This window comes from Tupaia chinensis, unplaced genomic scaffold, assembly GCF_000334495.1.
Source record: "Tupaia chinensis unplaced genomic scaffold, TupChi_1.0 Scaffold000478_3, whole genome shotgun sequence".
Lineage (NCBI taxonomy): Eukaryota > Metazoa > Chordata > Mammalia > Scandentia > Tupaiidae > Tupaia > Tupaia belangeri.
In genome coordinates this window covers 310922-333438 of record NW_006159990.1, presented here as the reverse complement: position 1 = coordinate 333438, position 22517 = coordinate 310922, and the positions used below count along the sequence as shown (strand labels likewise).

Sequence of the window (22517 nt, the reverse complement as noted above, 5' to 3'; positions counted from 1 at the left end):
TTTTTGCTATAGGGCGCGTGTGCTCACCAGAAAGACAGAGAGAGACATAGAGAAAGGAGGCGAGAAATCACCCCCAAGGTGGGATGGCCATGCCACAATCCCTTTTCCTCCTTTCTTCTCTCGGGATCTTGGGCACGCACGACATGCGCCCGGCGTGGGTCCCTCTAGGGTATCACTCTTAAGGGTCCTGGTATTATTATTTTTTCTGGATCTCTGCTCTGACCTCTAAGAAAGTAAGAGGCCCAGACTTCCCTTTTTTGGTGTATATTCCATTACAAACAAAGAGACTGATAAATATCACAAAAATGTAGCAGTCAGCATCCGCTTGCTTGTATAATCCTCTTGGAATTTATACTTTGTTTTTTTTCCCCCTGTGCAGACACTATTGCCATTCAGAGGTTTTGACTCTTCATTTAGTTTCTCATCAAATGCAGTGCTGATATTCCTTGGGTCCTCTACTGAAGATCGTTCTGTGATAGTCTGAATGGGAGCTCCAGAACTGTCCTAGCTTGCCTAGAAGGGAAATTGATGATGAGTTTTACTCATAGTCTGTGCCTATTCCTTTAACAAAAGTGGGCAACTGTTGTAGTTGCAAGGGTATTTGTTCTAAACAATTTAATTTTTTTTCAGGATATATATTATAGACTCTGGCATTATCCATTTGCTATTTTCTGTTTCTTCATTTAAATACAAAATAATGATATTCCCCATACTTTTTATTAAAAAAATCTAACATGATTTCTCAGTAGAGGGGCCTTAAGCAGGAGGTAGTGAGAAGTTACATTCTGCTCCATTATTGTAGTGATTCATCCTTTTTTCTGGGAATAATTCTAGAAGCCCTTTCTGTTTCCCATATTTTACTATGGATAGTAAAACAATAACTGAATAATGGTTTCATGGCTTTTTCCTGCTCTGTATCTTTAACATCCTAATATTTTTCTCAAAGATATTTGTGCGAGGGGGTGTCTTTGAAATCATTATTTGTGCTTATATTCCTGTAAGTCCTACTTAATGGAATTTAGTATTGGTGGTAGTAGCCTCTTGTTCTGGTATGAACTGAGGAAAACTGAGGAAAACATGGATCAGAGTAGAACTTGAATTCCAGGCTCTAGGTCTTAGAAAATGCAGTTATGGAAGGCATTGGGGCTTCAGGATAAAATGGGGTTGTTTACATAATTCTGGGTACTTGACTTGTTAGGATTATAAGGTAATAAAGAAAAATATAGGCTCAATCAGTTTAGGGAATAGATTTTTACTTGGGCTTGGGATCTGCAGATCTCATTCTATTGAGATTTCCAAGAAGTTGTTGGATTATAGCAATTAAATTTTCAGTTATATGATCTTAGGTCATGTAGGTGAGCATAGCTCTACAAAATTCTTTGATGGTACGATTTTATAGAGGAACAGGGAAGGTAGATAAGTTGGTTCATTGACCTTTAAATACAGACTGAGAACATTTGTTGAGTACCTTTCATATATCAGGTGTCATGCCAGGCTCTTTATATTTGTTATTTTATTTTACTGTTTAATAGCACATGTGCATGCATGGTGAGGGAAGGCATACTCGAAAGAGTCTTGTCAGGTCATGATTCCACTTCCCTCAAGATCCTGGGTGGCTTTGTGTACAAACAGTGTGTTTTCAGGCTGACTTGGGGAACCGAACATTCGCTGCCATAGGCTTTTAGCTTTGTAGGGCATTTGTCTTACTTCTGTGCCTAGCAGCTTGGTTTATATTTGCTATTGTATTTTATACTTGTTAATATTCAGTGAAATTAAGTATTAAAACATCTCCTTGTCCAGGTAAAAAATGTCTCAGATTACGTAATTTCTTTGAGGTCAAATACCTTCTTGTTCTAAAGTTTTCCCTTGTTTATATCATACATGCCAACCCCCTGTCACATAGATCATAAACCGAATCAGCTCTGGAGAAAATGAATGTCATGTAGGTAACCAAAGCAGAAGTTTGAACAACAGGAGAATTGAACTAATTTAATGCAATTCTCCATGTGTTAGTAGGACTGCGTCAATTTCCCCCTTTAAACTCGTCATAGACCTGAGGTCTGAACCTACTGGTGAGGATTGAGTAGGTTCTGTGAGACCTAGAGCCTGGCAGTGCTGACAGCACCAAAAGCGTATAGAAATGTGGATAGGGATTCAGAGCAAATGCCTGATCAAAATAGAAAGAATTAATAGTAAGGGGTTTTGAGGAAGAAAGGCTCATCTCTATCTTAGCACATAGTTATCAAATGACTCCTTTGTACATGACATTTTGCTTGGGGACAAATAAAGCCAATATGGTATATGGCACCTTTTCTGTTCTCAAAGAATTTCTGTTATGCAAATTACCTTACCATATGGTAGAATCAAATAAAGTTCAAATAGAGGAACAAGTGCATGGTATGTGGTCATAGAGCAATTACATGACTGGTGCACTAATCAGAGCCTTAACAAAAGAGGGGACATGTAATCAGATTATTGAAAGATAAGTAAAACTTTTTCAAATGGCAAATCAGGTGATAAATTTCATGAGAAATCAACATGAGGAACAGCACTGACAGGGAGGTTGTCCAAGGAGGTAAATGAAAAAAAACAAGTAATTCTACTTTGGAAATGACATGGTCAGGCTAAGATAGACATAATTATCTTTGCTCACTGGAGACTCACTCTGTCACCCTATGACAGCAGAATGTTTTTATTTCTCTAGGGAACTAGAACTTCCCCATCTCTCAGTTCTGGTAGTTTGGATGTGATGGCCAATCTTTTTTCACATAGTGAGCCCTGAGCATGCCTGGCCAATTAGCATTTTCCTTCCCTAACAATAATGATTGGTTCCAAGATGTGCATGTGACCTGTCAGTCCAATGAGACTCAATCCTGGCATTTTGATTGAAAATGTCCTCTTTTCTGCTGAGGTTGCTAGGCTGTAAGCTTGTTCCCCTGGAGCATTCAGGGACCACCTAAAGGGAGAGCCTCTGAGAATGAAGCATCCGGAGAGAGAGTTACAGTTAAGGGTTAGAAACAGTGTCCCGAACTTGCCCTTAATTTTCACTTATGTGCGCCAATACTCTCTCCCCCGTTTTCTCTTGAGTTTATTTGAATTGAGTGTAAATTGTTTGTAATGAAAGGGTTCTGGCTAATATACAAAGCATGGAGGCCCCATCTTGGAAACGGAGCAGAGTAGAACAAGCTGTTGAATTAATATAAGCAGTTGGGCCATGTTGAGACTGGCGAGAAATGAGTCTAGAGAAGTATGATAATACAAGCTGGCACAGAGCTGAGGAGAGGAGTGATATATTAACAACTAGGAGTTATTCCAGTGATTTTTGAGCAGTAAATCGATGCAGTGGAGATTTTAATCTCTGTCACTTTCTTGTGAATCATTTAAAAATTTTTCTACTTTGTACCTTCTCTACTCTGGTATTAATTACATTTATAAAATTTGATTTTGTTTGTTATGGCTGTCTTTTACATAACTAAACACTTAAATTGAACAAGACCCCAAATATCAGATATTGTGCTCTCTGAAAAGAGACAAGAAGAATTTCTTAGAAATGATGTCTCACCACCTCTCTCAGTTGGAGTCCATAATTTCCTCTTCCAAATCTGTATACCAATGAATTAGCATTTCTCTTATGGCAATAATCCCATATAATTTTGGCTCTTCAAAGTCTCCAACCCCTCTTCCCTTATACCAGCTTGTATTCGTTTCGGTGGGCAGGTATTAAACATTGTGCTTGTCTTAGAAGGACTTTTTATTTTTTCAGTGACAGTCCATTCTTTGAGCAAAGAGATAGTTACGTTCTTAAGGGGGATTTTCCTATAAGTAGAACCATAACATTTATATGAAAGCAGGTATTAGTGTCTAAGCTTAGAGAATGGTTACTTTTTGAATGACTAAAGGAAGAAACAACTCACAGAAAAGACTGTTTTGAAATTTTGAATGTGCGTATTTATTTACCCCAAGAGTAGGGCACTGTTGTTTCTACAGTCCTCAGAAGAGTTTTGGATATTTCCACAAGTGTGCATCTTCTCAATTTTTACATCTACTACTCTCTTTTTATTATATACTTATTAATTTCCTTTTAACAAATGATTATGTGTATGTAGATAATCCCTTCTTATGGGAGGTAGTGCTTAATTTTGCTTTTTGCTTTCCTCACTCCTCTTCTCTTTCCCCTTGAGGATGAACCACACTTAGTGACTCATTTCCTAAGCACAGAGGAAGGGAAAATAGTAACTTTACAGTGGAGAATTCTGGTGACATGATTGGAAGCATGTGATGAGAGTTAACATTAACCATGTTGTCAAGTGGATAGCACATACCCCTGATGTAATGTAACTTTATCTCTGTTATTTCCTTTCCAAAAATCTATAACCTCAATCTAATCATGAGAAAAATAACAGAAAAGGCCAGAATAGGGGACATTTACAGGATATTTGTTCAGTACTATTTATGACTGTCAAGATCATGAGAATCAAGAAAAGAGAAACTGTGGCAGACCAAAAGAGACAGGTGAAACTTGGCAACAAAAAACAATGTGGCACTCTAGATTGGATCTTGGAACCTACAGAAAGAAAATATTAATAGAAAAAGTGGTGAAAATCAAATAAAGGGAGTTCTGTTAGTAGTAATAAACTCCTGTCAGTTTCTTTGTTTTGACAAATGTACTATGCTAACATAAGATATTAATTAACTTGAGGTGAGAGAAACTGAGCGAAGGGTATATGGGAACTTTCAGTACTATCTTTGCAAATATTCTGTGAACTAAAAGTTATTCTAAAATTTAAAAAGCTTACACAATTCATTATTATAAAATATTTTAGTAATATAGAAAGTTAAAAAGGATGTAATACTGTATTCATCATCCAACTTTAGAAAGAAAAATTACAGGGACCAGCAGTTAGCGTAATGGCTATGTTGCTGGACTCCCATGTAGTCGACTGCGGTCTGCGTCCCGGACCCGGTGGCTTAAAATTCACGCCGGGCACATGTGCATGTGTGCCCAAGATACTGAGAGGAGAATGGAGGAGAAGGGATTGTGGCGTGGCCATCCCCCCGGGGGGTGATTTTTTGCTTTCTGTCTGTCTTTCTCTGTCTGGTGAGCGCATCCACCCTATGGCAAAAAACCTCTCCAAAAAAAAAAAAAATTACAAATATAAAGTCGTTTATGTATATTTCTACAATCCTGATATCCTTTGCTTGAGAGGTAACCACCATTGGAAAGGTGTCTTCATATTTATCTGTATTTATCTATTTATTCTGAGAGAAACAGAGAGGCAGACCCCTCACTCCAGCAGGCTATGTATACCATAATTCATTTCCAGTCCTAGCAGGCCTAGATCCTTGGCATACATTGTGTGTCCAGGGTACCCAGGAAGATTCTAGGATGTAAACCCTTTCCTTTATGGGCCCAGCTTTGTTACCATTTCATTACAACCTGGCTCCATGTCTCCATCATTTATCTCTGTGTCTTTGTTTTCTTTTCCTACATGTATGAAGGCTCTTCCAAAAGTTGTTGGATTACGAAAAAAACTACATGTATTTGAAGGTGTTTTTTTGTACCAGAAAAAACTTGTACCTTAATTTCGTTTTTCCCATAAATTTTTGAAGTCCCCTAGTATAAATCTATAGACCACATATAATATCGTGTTATATATTTTACACTCGAATTAATAGTACCATACAGTGTGTATTGTCTTTTAGTTTGTTTTATTTACCCAGTGATATGGTTTTGAATTTCATCTTTGAAGTTAATCAGTCCTGCTCCAATAATTCAGTCAACTCCTACTTATTGTGCTTCAGCTACCTGCTAAGCAGAGTACTAGAAGGTTGGGATTCATCAGTGAAGCAAATGTTCTTGGAAGACTCTGTGCTCAAAAATGGATGTATTGAAGGTACTGTGTATAAGGTCACGGTCTGGATAGGGAGCTCTCATGCTATACGAGGCTATAACATGGATACTGGTTTCTAACTTTGGTGTTGTCTATGGATACTCTCTGTGTTAAAGATTTTTTTCTTGATGGCCTGAGACATGTTTGCTTGGTCTATGCCATATCTTTAAATTTCTGCACTGATTATCAACAGCATTTAAAAATTAAGAGATTTCTCATAACAATTTGGATCTCCAGCTTCTCCTGTAAAATCTGGTACTACTGGGCTGATTCCAACATGGTTGTCACAGGGAAGAGCAGAGGACTTGCTTTGCTCTTTTTGTGATTGCCTTGCTTTCTGCACACCCTAGGAGATTTGAGATGCTTGAGCTGTGAATAGGTAAGTGTGTTCCCCCTCTTTGCCTACATATAGTCTCTGGAATGTTGCAATTGATAATTGATAATGTTAGTCCATATGGGAAAACAAAAAGATGTGTATGTACCCATGTGTAACTTGAGCATTTCAACCTGTACATGCTTGGGTAGCTTTTTTTTTTTTTTCTAAAACGGGTGATTTAATTTCATTCTTTTTTCCTTTTTTTTTTCTAATTTACCAGAGGGCATTTACACTCAATGGAAAGAGTCAGAGACAGAGAGAGAAAGACAGGGACAGAAAGTAAGAAAGCAGCTAACCTCTTGTCTGCGATCTATTTTCCTCCATTTCTCTCCTTCGGGTATTTTGGGCATGCACACACACACCTGTGTGTTTCTCAAGCCACTGGCTTCAGGACTCCAACTGTGTGTGTAGTCAGCAACTTGGGATCCATCTACCTTAACCAACAGGCCATGGTTGGCTGGTGACTTCATTTCTTATGGCTACACAAACCTGTTTTTCTACAAATTGGCACAGTTTTCTAAATTTGATGCTCTTACTGAAGTTTATTCTACTGTTTCTGGAGCACTCAATATGTGCAAGGTATGGTTCTAACTGCAGAAGTGATTCAAAGAAGTAATTGACTATTCTGTACATTCAATGATCTTATAGGATGGTAGAACACTTCCAGAAATAAACTTATAATTCAGCATATTTATTGGGCACTTGCTGTGAGCTAGAAATGTGCAAGTAGGACTGTGTGCAAAGGGAATGCTATGAATGAATAAGACAATTCTTGACCCCAAGGACTTTATTATCTAAGGCAGTCATTCTCAGAATTGCATGTTCTGAGCTCACATATACAAGTTCTAAGTCAGTGATTGAGATAAGGTCCGGGAATTCAACAAATTTCTCAGACAAAGGCAAATCTACTATGAAGCTAACAGGATTTAAGTAGTAGAGCCCTTAATTTGTACTGGCTCTGTGATTTCTGGGAATCAGTGGGAGTTATAGAGTATTCTAAATGATGGGGGAGAAGGAGCCAGGTTTCCACCGGGAACCATTTTCTATTAAAGCAATGTAAATTTTCTAAAGTGACCTTAATTTCTAAATTTCCAGTGATTTGTTGGGATTTATTTACTTGGGGTAATGGTTCTCATTTGTATGAAGGTATTTCAAAAAGTTAATGGAAAATGGAATTAAAGTATGAGTTTATTTTGGTGCAACATTTAAAAAAATCCATAGTATTTTCATAATATGCATCTTCACAAACATTTTGAAGTTCTTTTGCATCTAACGTTCATTCAAAATTTTATATTCTGTTCTTTAAACTGACCTTACCTTAGCATTAAGCTTTAGGCTACTAGCCTTAGGTGATTGTGGTTCATGTTGTTCCTAGACTAATCTTTATCAAATATTAATCCAGATTTATGGAATGGGAAAGCAGACATAGTATCAACTACTTGCAGTGTTGGCGAGCTATAAGGATTGTCTTTAAAGAGTCAAAGATAACACTAGAAGTAAACATGGAAAGTGAAATCTAATTTTTACTGGGAATCTTAGGCTTTATGTCCATCAGTATGTGACCATTCAATGTCAGTCTGTCATGCAGTGGCAGTTCAAATAATTCACTAATTTGCTAAACATATCTATGCCACAGGAATGCTTTAACTGGTGCCTAATTGGTGGTATCTTTTTTTTTTCTTTTATATTGTTAAATTGATTGGAATGTACCTTTGTGAGCAGTCAGTCCTCAATTATTCTGCCTCTGCTTTTCTACCATCTGTAGCTTTTTGAAGTTGACTCCACTGTTTTCCACACATCTCCCACTTCTCCTCCCACCTGCTAGTTCAGGCTCTCCCCCTTTTGAAAGCAGCCATCACTGAGGAAGAAGATATTTGAATAACTTCTGTCCTAGCATATAATTGGGCTTTCAGTTACATTTATAGCCTAGAGTTGATGGCCTACCTAGGACTGCTAGGTTCTACATCCCTCCTATTTGTCAAGATTCTTCCAAAAGCAGAGTTGGGGGGCCAGGTAGTATATTTGCATGAGGTCTACATCCATTCTTCTCATTCCTACAAAACACCAGAAAAGCCTGGTCCTGAGTCCTAGCATAGTATACCCCATGATATGGAATAGTCCAAACTGGACTTCTAGGAGTTACCGTTCCTACTGGGTGTTAGTCTGTTTGCACAGAGTCTGGGCTGCAAATGGTATGAAATGACTTTCTAAAGTATTATAGAGGTATTATGGCATACTGTCTCTTCTCTTTATTTGCTTACAGTTATCCAATTACACCATAACTTTTGAAGGCAATGGAGTCTCATTAGGTTTTTGCTGAAATCAGAGCCCAAGAGATAATACCCCATTCTCCCAAAGATAAATTGGTACCATGGTTTCTAGTTATCTTTTATAATATTCCCAATTATATTATATTCCTGGGGTAATAATTAATAAAAGGTTGGCCCTGTAGTATAGTGGCTAAACACCATGCAGAGGAAACTGGAACTTACATGGCCAGTTGGGGTTTAAATCCTGGCCCCAGCAACAACAAACTGGGCATGTGTGTGCCTAGGGTCTGATGGGATAGAAAGTTGGAGGAGGAAAGGTTACTGCATGACTGGCCCTGTTGACGGTTTCTTTGTCTCTCTTTCACTCATGTGTATACATACACTCTATCATAAGTAAAACACTTTGAGAAAAAAAGAATGAATGAATGAATGAATGAATTGCAGGTTCTGATAACTATTAATGGGTTTGTTTGAGTGAGTTCTGTGCGTTGGGCACATTAATGAATGTTTTACATATATTATCTTAATAAATGATGTCACTATTAGAAAACACATTGTACACATTGAGATGACCTAACTGAGACTTGATGAAAATGTATATTGTGCAAAGCTTTATAGCAATAAAGAGCTGAAATTTGAACTAATATTTTAGGGACTGAAGGACTCTAAATTCATTATCCTTTAGATCAATAGATTTTTGTCTTCTTGTGTTTAAGGCATGTTCTCTATAGGTCTATATGGTTTATATACATGTACAGTTCCTAAAGATATTCCTAGTAAAGGTATTGATTAACAATTACCCCCATCTGAGGAGTGATTAGTTTATGTTTTAAAAGGAAATAACAGCGTGACCAGTGATACCATTTCCTAGGATTAACATAAAGCATTTGGTTACTTGCCTGTCTAAACAGCAGTCCTGTCATTCTTGACCATTTTTGCATTTGGCAAAAGGATCACCATCATATTATTTTACTTACTGGCTAAAAGGTCCCAGAACAGTCATCTTGTGGGGGTGTTGAGGCTACTGCGATATAATTGCCCAAGGAACTATAAACTTTGTCTCTTCATTGATTCTCAATGTGGAGTTGCCAACAGTGAAGAGGGGGGATGGTGACTCCAGAAGAGAGTGACCAATCATTCCTGTTGGAAAGGAGATGGCACCAGAAGGAGGAGAAGAGATCTTTAGAAACAGTGCCTCTAGTTGTGGTTGTAAAGCCCTGTAACTTGAAGGATCAAGCTTTCCAGGGGGCAGTGCTAGTGCTATGCAATAGTTGTGCGTGTGGACCCAGCTGAGGCTTCTTTCTCAGTGACTTAACATCATTTCCCTGACTTCTTACATACTGTGATGAGCTTCAGTCTGTCTCTTTTCACCACCTTCCCAACCCCTCCTTGAAAGAATATATTTTATTTTTCTCAGTGTAGCATAAGATAACTCCACTAAACAGCAGTCACACCTGTAAGCCTGCCAAGCTAGATAATGTTTGGCTCACTTTTTTTTTTTTTTCCATTCCTCTGGGGGAAAAAAAGTGAAATCTTAGAACAAGTTACTGAGGTACACTGTATGTTGGTTAACATTACTGCAGCCTCTTATGAAACAAAATGAACACTATCCAAGACCAAATATCCTGCTGGATAACTATGTTCAATTTTTTCTTTTGTGTGTGTGTGTGTTTGAATTTGGAAAGGCAATATTTACCTGTCAAGGCTTTGAAATCCCCTGGTTTGAAAGAAGGGATTCATGGGAGCCCTAGGGGATAGGGATTGTTGCTTTGCCTTCTCAGGGTCCTGCCTGGTGCCCAGATGTAGTAGGCTCAATGGGGTGAATCACACTGAGTGCAATGTATCCAGTGCTTTCTGTGGTCACTTCCGCACGTCCGCTGTTGACACTTCCTTTTCATAGTGAATGAGATTTACAATCGAGGCAGATGCACATTTATATTTACCCTTCTTTCAGGGACAGTGCGGCTCCAAGTGCCCTCTGCACGTGTGATTAAATATTAATTAGGCTTCTAATATAAGCAAGTGAGTTCACAGGCCCAAGTGTCACATGAATAATTTATGAAGTACCCGAAGGCTCAGCCTGGAAAGCTGATTGGCCACCTTGGATTTGTATAATTACGAAGTTTCATTATTAACAGTGGAAGCGGTGGAGAGATTTGCCTAGCTTGAGGGACTTTGAAAGCATAAGCTGTCTCATTAGGGAAAAAGGGAATAAGGCAAAATATGCAAACTTGTTAGCAGAAAAGAAGGGGGTGGGTGGATGAGAGTTAAACTTGGCTTTCAAACACTACTATGGTATATATGCTTTTAAAAAATACATAGTAAAATTGATATTTTAATTGATAAGCATGTTTGCATTAAATTTTTAGTATACCAAGCAATGCTTCAAAGGTTTTGTTCTAAACTGAAGGCCAAAATATTTAATATTTTACTAAAAAAGCTACAGGTAGTCTAATGGGCCCTGTGGAGTGAGAGATTTGGAGGTAAAAGAATGAAGACAGTCCAGGGCCCTTGCTAGAATGTGTGTTGTGCATGCAATTAAATCTCAAGGTCAAACAATTTACAGACAATTACTTTTCTAACATCTCCAGAAATGCCTGCTTACACGTCTTTAATTTTAAATGATACTGATATTCCAATTCTCCCCAAAGGTTAATGCTGACTAAATCCAGCTGTGACCTGACACGATGCGACAGCACAGTGCCTAATTATCCTCTGGATAGTCATTTACTTGAAACCATTAAAGGAATAGGCTGAGAGGAAGATTTAGGACCCTGAAAAAATGTTAGCCTGACTTCTTTCTTCTTGAAGATGGGATGGGCTGAAAAATAAAAATAAAATCCTGCTAAATGTTAGCCATTTGCTTTGATGGCAGAAAATTGTTCATCCCACTCTGTTTTTTTACAGGTTAAATTGCTAACTAGTTCATTTTATCCATTGCCTACGGCTGGCGCTAAATGTCAGTGACAAATTTTGTACTTGTCTTGAAGAATGAATTAAGTTATGCACAAAAGCTATAGTGCTCTTTTAAGATGAGTGAATTGCAGAGGGAAAAAGTTGCTCTTTTGAAAAAGGATTATTTTGATTAAAGGCCTTTTCTATTGTAGCTGAAGACAGGTAGTGGTTTAAGATAATTCCGACAGCTACCTCCCACAGAGGCTGCAGTCCTTTACTAGAAATTTCTCTAAGAGCAATTGTGTCAGATTATATACTATGATTATTATCATAAGACCATTAGTGACAGTGAAAGGAATGACTAAAAAAATAAAAATTAAAAAAACCTATTTTTCATTAACTAGAGTAAAATCATGGTTTTCTGTTGTGGGATCATTATCCCATCACTGTTACATAAACCTTTCACAGTATGTTGCAATGGAAATTAAAGGAGAACACATGTGCTTGCCCAAATGTTACAAAAACGAAACCTAGGTCCTTCAGTAACTTATAACAGGAAAATATGACAGCAGCTGGTAGAGACCTTTATCCCTCTTATTTAGGAGTTGGCAATTGACTTTTGACTCATTATTTCTCAATAAGAAGTATCAGCAGTTGATATCCCATTGTAAATTGGTTTATTACTATTAACTTATATAAAATGAGTTTTACATAAGTTTACTTTATGGTTTTGATTGTCTTGTAAGGAATACTTTTGATGTTTCATATACAATGTTTAATAGTAATGATTTTGTCATAGTATTGAATGACTCTAGCACTCTTAATATACAAAATGTGTAAAATAAAAATGCAGTTTTAAAATATAGTGCTTGTATGCACATAGTAAAGTTGTGGGTTCTTGGAGAGAGATTTTTACCTCCAGTTCTAATTGATGGACATTCGTTTGGGTGGGGACAGGATTTACTTTGATGAACTCCAAGAATGTGACGAGACAATGATTCGTTTATAATTTCTGTTCTGTTAATCCAACATGTTTACTTGAAGGAGCAAAAGTATGTTGATGGCTTTTTGGTGAAGAAGTAATACGTGGTTTCTTAGAATTGTCCTTGTATCTTAAGGGACAAGTGTAGCTGCTTTGTTAATTGCATACCATTCTATCATACTGTGAAACTATTATAGGGTATTTGATTTTAAAGAAAACTATAGTGATTAGATTTAAAACCTTAGTTAAATAATTACTTACTTGGGATCAGCTCTTTTAAATTGCATTTAAATTAACGAAATGAGTTGTGAAATCAGCTCTTACTAAAGTGATAGATAAAATAGGTGTTTGAACTTCTGTTAAGACCTAGCATTCAGCCTTGGCAAGGAATAGCTTTTGTGACTAGTTTCCTCCTTTGCCGCCCAGACTCCCACCCATTCTCTAACTACTGGGATCTGTTCTATAATTATGAATAGTGTGAATGGCCTCTCAGTTGGAGTTGCCATTATCTTCATCCTTCCCAGCAAGAGTTTCAGTCTGATGATGTAGAGCAAGATTTTGAGGAAACAGCCCAAGTCTCAGGACTAGGGAAGAGATCTCCCAGACCTCTCTCTGTAGATACATATATACGCGTGTATATATATGTGTGTGCACATGTGTATATATATACATATATATATGCATATCTAGTTGCAATATGTTGTGTTGTGGTATGGTATGCTGTATTACAGTGTGGAGAAGGAAATGCTAGCTGAAATGAAATAGAATTTTATCTGCAAAATGAATTTTTATAAGCTTTCTTGAGTTTGGGATCACACAATCTCATTGGTGTATTCTGCATTGGCCAGATGCTCTAACTATCACCATGGGGTGTGTAACCACATTTTCCATAACTGATGTTTTAGAAAATTCAGGCAAAACAAAATGAAGATTATATATGCCTGACCTATTTACCTCATTGGAATTCACTAACTTTGCACTAACATGGTGCTGATTTTTATCATTTTCTTCTTTTTTTTTTTTGTTCTAGTCATGGTCCATGTAATTAGCACATTAAACTCATAGGCTCAAAGAAAATGTCATTTAGTTTTTAATAAATAACTTTGTTTAGTGATGACTGTTTTCTAGGTCTGTTTTGTTTTCAAATTGTTCCCAGTGTGACTTGTTGGCATTAATAAGGCTACTGGAAGGGTCAGAGGGAGGAGCAGGGAGCATTGTTTTCCCCGATGAAAATCACCTCTATCTCCATACATGTGGCTGAGAATGTAGATCCACTACTAAAAAGTGTTCAATATTGCAAGAGTTGTGTGGGGAAGCTTGGAATATATTTTGGCATTTTGCTTCCACAAGCAGCTTCTCGTATAATCAATCCCACTGTGTCTACAGGTGAAATTTTATTATATTTTTTAAAAAAAGAAAATGGTGGAATTGGTTGGGAATGTATAAACTTGAAGAGCAAAATCTTCTGACATAATGTAGACTGAGAGACAAAGTAGCTGGATTTGACAGTAGGTTGATAGATAGTAACGAAATATCCTTTAGTGTACTTTAGCTATGAATTCTGTCCAATTGTGTATTGCCATCAGTTAACATTTTCAGAAAGGTGCTTTTTTCCCCTTAATGGAAGTTAATAATCAGTGTAATATTAATAAATGTCTATTAGAAATACATTTACTATTTCAACTATTTGGCAGTGACTGTAAATCATAATTTGCTTCCAATATGATGTTTTACACATAGTTTTATTGAAATGAAAAATATATCTGTGCATATTCACATTATCCAGCATTTTTGTATCTATTTCATAAAATGCTAATATTGTCATTCTGCACCTCATTCTATGTAGTCACATATGCAGCAATTATAAGTTCAATAGGAAGAATAAAATATCAATATTATTCATAGCTGATTGGGTGTACACAGGATGTTTTATATTTGATTCTACCTTTATTTTCAAAGTTTTTATTTATGTAGTTTGGGTCTCCTTTAACCTCTTCTACTGTTCAAAGCAGTCTCTGCCTTCTTTACTATTCAGACTTGTTTCAAAACTTTAATTTTGATCTTATTTTGCTAAATATTACACTAAACATTCTCTCTTGGGAACTATGTATTGTATTTGATGTTTCACTTTTTATTTTAAATCCTACTTTCTGTTCCTTTTGCTTATTTCTAAACTCTCTAAACAGTTTAAACTGTTCTTTACCCTTCTCCAATGGGTGTTTAGACCACAAAACCTTTCATAGGTGATATAGGGAACATAGAAGAGTCAAAAATATTGAAAAATGACCTTAGTTACAGAACCATCATATAGAACTTAACTTCTTACAAAATCCATAAATTATCATTGTGTCTTTTCATTTAGATTTTCTAATTGCCACATGTAATGATTGTGGGATACTATTAATCAAAATGAAGTAATTATGTGAAATTACTACATTTTCCTACACAAGTGCTGACTGATTTATTTACTCATTTCTAGTGAGGAATACCCAAGCATACTATCTGCAAATGTGGACATTATGCTGAACTTGCAGCCCAGTGTGCCCAACTTAGATATCCTTCCTGTCAAATTTAGATGTCCTGCTTTCCCTTGACTATGTCTCTCCCAGAAGCTGTGGTCTTACTGAGTTAGAGCCAGGTGGCTTGTTAGGGAATGAGTGCTAGCAGAGAAGTCAGAAGGAAGTATAGATCTTATATGTCCAGTTAACATTTCTTTTGTTATTTCTCTGTGGGAAATTGAAAATAATTTGGAGTGCAGATATTTTCTCTGAGCCAACCCAATAGATGAAACATTTTGGTTTATAGAACAAGCAAGTTACTGGTTATTTGCTGTAAAATACCAAGAATAATGACAATAACAATGATATTTTTTGAGTTCTTACTGTAAAGTACTTCGTAAGATGCTTTTATTTAATCTCCACATTATTCTGCAAAATAGTTATAATCTCAGTTTTATAGTTAAGAAAACTGAGATTCCCTATTATATAATATGTATTAAACAATTCACTTATTATATAATTTGTATTAAACAAATGGATTTATTACATCACCATCATTATTTTCTTACTTTCATCTGTGTTTAAATAGAAATATTCTATAACTGAAAAAATAAGCATAAATTATTTGGAGTGAAAGTTTGCACACATATTCTTGTCATGAGATTCAAGTTGTGGCTCTGGCTTTTTGCTTCCATCCCTACCCCCTTGAAATATTTTGCTATGCACATTGGAACAGGCATCTGTGTATCAGACATTTGTGATCTTCCAACCAAATGAGATCGCTGAGGACTTAGAAAATAGTATTATTTAGGGTTGTAATTTTTTTTTTTTGATATAGGTGACCTAGAAGTAGTTGATATGTTAGTTTTTTTTCCCCCCAGAAATTATACCTTAGTAAGTCCAGTACAAAATTCAGATTAACTTCATTTTAGATGTTTCTAAGACCCTTCCTCTGATCTGATTTATGCGGACGCTGTGGGCACTATATAAACAGTATGTTGTAGTGCTCCTTCTCTTCTTGTGCCCCCATTTCCCTCTCCATCTCAGTAAATCCTTTGAAGGTTTTATTATTCAGGGGTGGGAAGATTGGAGTGAAAGCTACAGAATGATTTAACACTGTGGGAACTTAATCAATAAGAGTGTTGCCGAGAGCTCCCAGGAAAGGGTGTTGTTTTCCATCCAGATGATAATGAGGCCGAGTAGCAGCAACCTCTGGAGGAGGAGTGCTGGGGCAGCGATTCTTTGGTGGTGCTTTTGCTGGCTGCTAATTAATAGTTTTGAGGCCAGTGGGGCACCTTTTGGCCTCTCTGACATTTGCAAGCTTTTCTGTGGCTTGTCCCACATGTCTTTCCACCATCAGGGGTCACTCTCAACTGGATTGGAGTCTGACAAGTCTAATTGGCTTGAATCTATGCAGATTTAAACATCTAGCCCACATGCCAAAAATCTGATGTTTTCTCATGCTGCTTCTGAGTTCCTGGCATTATGGGATCGGTGCATGCCTGAATTATCATGTACCAGCTTATCCTTCTGTTAGCATGTTAAAGAGCAATTAACTGGATGTGGTGTAAGAAATAGGGGAAAGAACTTCAATGCAGTTCAGTTGTAAATGCCTTTTATACTTAAAAAAAAACTGTCAGACCATTGAGCATTACTGGTTGGAAGGCAGATTGAATCGCATAGTCAAATTTTTTAAAGGGTGAATAATTTTTCGAGCGTTGGGTTAAAAAAAAAAATTCCTTGCTGGGCAAACATACAACGATGGTATAATGTAAATCACCCAAACATTCTTGATTTACTTATGTTGTCTCACTTCCTTTCCTCCGATATTACACTTCTCTCAAATTTTCAACTTTTATTTTTTTTTTTAATTTCAACTTATAACTGGTTAGTGGCCAATTTGCTAGATGAATTTTCTTATAGATTATGTTTTGTCATAACTGCCAGTTTATAGGATCCTGAATTAATGGCAGAATGCTGAGCTAGATGCACTCATAGTTATCCCAGTCATTTGGATAAGATAATAAATCCCCACTTTTCTTAGAAATAATTTATTTTAATTGACTATTACAACATACATAGAATAATAGAATGGCTATGCTGACATATTGCTTTATAGTTTATAAAATATTTTGTCATATTTAATCTTTTCAATAATCTCAGGAAGACAGTAGGGCAGGATAGGTTAATATCCTTAAATTTATGAACAAATCTATCAATCTAGATACACTTCATGACTTGTGCAGTGTGCATGTGTTACTGACTGGCAGAGTTGGATTTTGATTCCAAGCCACTTTTTATCACAACATGTATGAAAGTAATTTGTTCAGTTACTTAGTTTATAAAAGTCATTTTTTTTTGAGAGGTTTTTGCTATAGGGCATGTGCACTCGCCAGACAGACAGAGAGAGACAGAGAGACAGAAAGCGAGAAATCACCCCCCCAGGGGGGATGGCCACGCCACAATCCCTTCTCCTCCATTCTTCTCTCAGGATCTGGGACATGCATGCACACGCACCCAGCATGAGTTTTAAGCCACCGGGTCCGGGACTCAAACCACAGTTGACTACATGGGAGTCCAGAGACATAGCCATTATGCTAACTGCTGGTCCCTAAAAATCATATTTTAATGTTTCTTTGATAACTTTTCTTTAGCTTATTAAAAGAATATTTTACAAAAAGAAATCAACAGAAGGGATCTAATTGTATTATGAAATTCTAAGGTTCCATCCCTTTCCCTTGGTTCCTTATATCAACAGATTCTGTTCATTGTGTTCTGCTCATCTTCTCTGGTGTTCGTTTTTCAGGTCTCTGATTTGATCCTTTTTTTCCAGGCCATGAACTATCTTGCCTTGGAGGCTGAATATGTCATGATGACTCTTGCAAGTGTTTTACTTGGAGCCTTTCTTTTTTCCACCAAAACTGAACTTTTGGTTTTTAATGTACCTTAGCTCTGAGCCCTTCTTCACCTGCTGCCCTTTAGCTCTTGCCTTTGTACCCCGTGTAACCTTTGTTCCCTGTGACATTGGTTTCTCATCTCCCTTAAGGAAATCCAGTTTATCAGAGAAACCTTTCTGGTATTTCTTAATGGCATTCATCATTTGCCCTTTCTCCTTCTGCCTCTTCTGAAGAACCTCTGTTGCACCTTCTTTCTGAATTTCCTAAGTACTTGCAGTTGTTTAGCCTTTTCAGGTCTCTCCATGCCAGGCTACTTGGTCTGAGCTCTGGGAAATCTTCTGGATGTGCTGACCAGACTTGGCCATTTCTGCAAGATAATCAGTGAGCTGCTTGGTACCGACTTTGAGCTGATAGAAGCAAGCACTGAGGTCTGGGCCTGGCAATAGAAACCAATCTCCTGCTGGAAATTGTCTTCTGGATCAAGAACTTTCTGTCCTTATTCTCAGGTGTTGGCTTAGTTCCCTGACTTCCAGCATCAGACCCAATGTCATATCAAGCCTTCCTACTGTTTTTTTCCTCTTTGGTTCCTTTCCTTCTGCCTTCCCCCCCACACTTCCCACCCTCGTCCCTCATTGTCTGTAGTATCCATGGTTGCTCTCTATGCCTTTATACCTTCCAGTCTTTCAGTTTCTGTCATAGACTACAGACATTCAGTATATATTAAGTGGGGACATACGATGCCTCTCTTTTGTAGTCTGGCTTGCTTCACTCAGTATTAGGTATTTCATATTCATCCACTTTGTATCAAATGCCAGGGCCTGATTGTTTCTTATGGCTGAGTAGTATTCTACAGTATATGTGTGCCACACTTTTTCAATCCTTTCATCTATTTTTGAACATTTTAATTGATTTCACGTCTTAGTAATTGCGAGTAATGCTGCAATAAACATAGATGTGTGAATGTTTTTCCGACTGAGTGTATTTCTATTTTTTGGGTAGATACCTAGGAGTGGAATTACTGGGTTGCATCATAGTTCTACTTGTAGGTTTCTGAGGAACCTCCATATTGTTCTGCACAGTGGTTGCACTATTAATAATTTACAGTCCCACCAACAGTGTAGGAGGGTTCCCTTTTCATAGTAGCCTCACTAGCACTTATCATTTATTATTATTATTATTATTGTTTTCCCATTGTTAAGCAGCACATGACACAAAGCATTCTTTGTTACTATTTTCTTTTCTTTTTTTAATTTTAATTTATTTTATACACTCGATCACTATATATCAGTACAACTTTTAAAGTGAATTTCTGCAACATGAATATACTTCACAGCAGTCCACTTGAAAATATTATATATGCTATCATCAACAGATAATCATCCATTTCTATGTCCCATAAATATCTTCTCACTGCAGCCTCTCTAGCACTTTTCATTCTTTATTTTTTAAATCTTAGTCTTTCCTACTGGGATTAGGTGGTATCTCATTGTAGTTCTGATTTGCATCTCTCTTATGATAAGAAATGTTGAGCTTTTTTTTTTTTTTTAATGCTTTTTAGCTGTTTATATGTCTTCCTTGGAGAATTGTCTGTTCAGTTCATTTTCCTTCCTTCCTTTCTTTCTTTCTTCTTTGAGAGTTATTTTTGCTATAAGGTGCCTGCACTAGCTGGAGAGATAGAGAGAGATAGAGAGACAGAAAGTGAGAAATCATCCCCCAGGGGGTATGGCCATGCAGGTCTCTCCACTCTCCTCTTGGGATCTTGGGTGGGCAGGCACACACATGCGCCCTTCCTGCGGCTTAAGCTGCCAGTTCCAGTATTCCAAACCTGGTGGACTATGTGGGAGTCCAATGATGTAACCATTACACCATCTGTTGGTTTCTCATTTTCCCATCTTTCAACTGCCACATTGAGGTTTTCAACCCCCTGAAATTCCACTTCAATTCAACCGAACACTGTTTCAGGTCATTCACAATGTTTGGACCTGTCTTTGGCCCCTCTAGCATGACATTGAGACCTGACTTCAGGAGCCCTTTGCTCTTGGGCAAAACACGTCCTGTAGCTCTCGGTCTATGATAAGAGAATCACCAGAATCCAAGTCCAAATATGAGAGTGGGGCAGTATTCATATTGCTTATACATGCTCAATGCCCTGGGAAGAAGTCGGCTAGCCTGAGGCTGGCATAGCAACAAAGGGCAGCCCTCCCCGTGGCTTCATAGTTCCAGCTCACTACTTTCCCACCATGGCCCCACATGGACAGCCACACCACCACCAGCAAATCCAGGCTCCAGTTCAACTTTGTGGTTTGGCTTTCACTCCTAAAAATAATTTTTAATTATAGACTGTGTACTAATTCTGTAATGTGTGGCCATAATTTTAAACTATGCAAGGAGCTTATGAAACAGAGCAATAAGGTGGTGGATAACTTTATGTATGTGTCATTACAATTTAAAAAACCTCTAGAGACAGCATTTATTTGATTTCTATTTTCTGAGAATTCTGTGTCAACTTTGATAATTTACCTAGAGACAGCATCTTTGCCATGCTACAGGTGGAAAATATAAAGCTAATCCTCAAAAGTCTTTTATTTTATAAAATAGTCAACCCAACTGTTCATGCAAATAACAACTGGAAATATAATTATAGGGCTATTCCTAGTCTGTCTTAAATATTTGCGAAACCTGAGAATATCTTTTATAACTTTCTTATATCATAGAATGCTGTCCCCTGTTTCTGGCAATTTTTTGGTGTCTCAAAGTTGCTGAGGTTAAATCCCTTTTTCTCTCTCTTCACAACTTTTTTATATTGTGGTCACAGTTTTAGAAAAAAAAATTACAAGATAAGAAGTGTGTTTGTGTGTGTGTGTGTGTGTGTAGGCTGTGGTAGTTTTACCATAAGTTATAGTTTTCTAGTCTTCAGTATAATTGATGAAGTATGGTACTTTACATTTGTTTCTTACTTTTGGTTTCTATTTCTGTAATATTAGGTACCTTTAGAGTCATAAAAATAGCTATTTAGAGATCAAATTATTAGAGAACTTAGATATCATTAGTTCATTTGTCTATTACTTAATATATTTGTTTTTCTTTTTTTCCTCCAAAGAAAAATAACTTGGAGCCCATTAATATAAAAGGAAATAGGAGAACAACCACTTTAATATGTCACCTATTGAAATTATTTTCACATCATCAGAGATTTTCTATTAGGAAATAAATATTAATTTTAATAAATTTTAACACTTGTCAAATTTTAATGAAAACTATCCAAATCTTTCTATTCTAGATAAGAATGAGATCATATTTGGTTCTTGAAGGGGAAAGGAACTAATGCTTTTTAAATACCCACTATTTGTTAGGTTGGGTGACCTGAGATCCCATTTGGCATAAGTCTATGTTATTTGCTGTTCTAACCTAACTACTATTTCTTCTTTTCTTCACCTTCAAAGTGTGTGATTTGTATGACTGGAGTGTATGCCTTCTATTCCATTTGTCTAAGCTTTCTCTAATGGAATTAAATCATCAAGAGATTTGAATTTCTAGTTTGGATTTGCCATTAGTTAATTATGTGATTTAGGTAAAATTATTTACCTTCTTATAAGTCAAGTTTCTTAATAGCAAAATAATAAAATACCTTTTCTATGTAATAGTAGTTCACCACAAAATTCGAGAAAATTTTCTATTATCAGAAAATAAAATATTATTTAAAGGTGACATAAAACTGCTTTTTATTTTTTTTTTTTAATTTGCCAGAATATGTGTGAGAGACATAAGAGAAAGATTTGGAGAGGAAGAGAGAGAGAGAAAAGAGAGAAAGTGAGACAGTACCTCCCTGTGGATTGTGGTCCTGCTGCAATCCCTTTTTCTCCATTTTCTCTACTTTCAGGATTTTGGAAACTCATGCACACACACCCTGAGGGTTTTTCAAGCCTCTGGGTACAAGACTTGAACCATGTAGTCAGCCTTGTTGGATCCAGCTGCTTAACTACAAGGCCACAAACTGGCCCTAATGTTTTTTTCATTCATTCATTCGTTTATTTATTTCTGAAAGAGAGAGAGAGAGAGAGAGAGAGAGAGAGAGAGAAACAGCACCCCTAACAGGACCTTAATACCACAATCCACCCCAAGCATCAGCCAGCCCATACTTGGCTCACATAGACCTTGATTCAAACTCTGCTCAACACTTTTACCAAATGTGATTTTTCGGGGAATTATGCTGGGTGGTGAATTTATTTTTTTTGGGGGTGTAGTTGTTTTGTTTTTTTATTTGAAAAGAAAAGGAATAGAGCTAATATTGCTCTCTTCTCTGGCATAGACTTGGTAAATGATGGACACTAAACAGTTTCTCCTTCTAAGTCTTATGAAAATAATTGGACAGATGAACATAGATTCATACATATATATGGAATACTATTGTTGTTATATAATGATGATAAAATACTGTATCTGATTTTGCTCACTTATTTAAATCACTATGTCTGCGTCTGCTTGATCATGTATGCTTAAGTAAGGATAAAGCACTAGAAATGACTTTATATTGGGACCAGCAGTTGGCATAATGGCTATGTCACTGGACTCCCATGTAGTTGACTGTGGTTTGAGTCCCAGACCTGGTGGCTTAAACTCACGCTGGGCATGTGTGTGTGCATGCCCAGGATCCTGAGAAGAGAATGTAGGAGAAGAGATTGCGGCATGGTCATCTTCTCCCGGGGGG

General features: G+C 36.9%; 1 pseudogene; it reads right to left on the bottom strand.

Moving 5' to 3' along the window:
• Positions 1-17677: 17677 nt before the first annotated feature.
• On the bottom strand, positions 17678-19935 carry LOC102484790 (putative rRNA-processing protein EBP2; annotated as a pseudogene).
• Positions 19936-22517: the final 2582 nt, after the last annotated feature.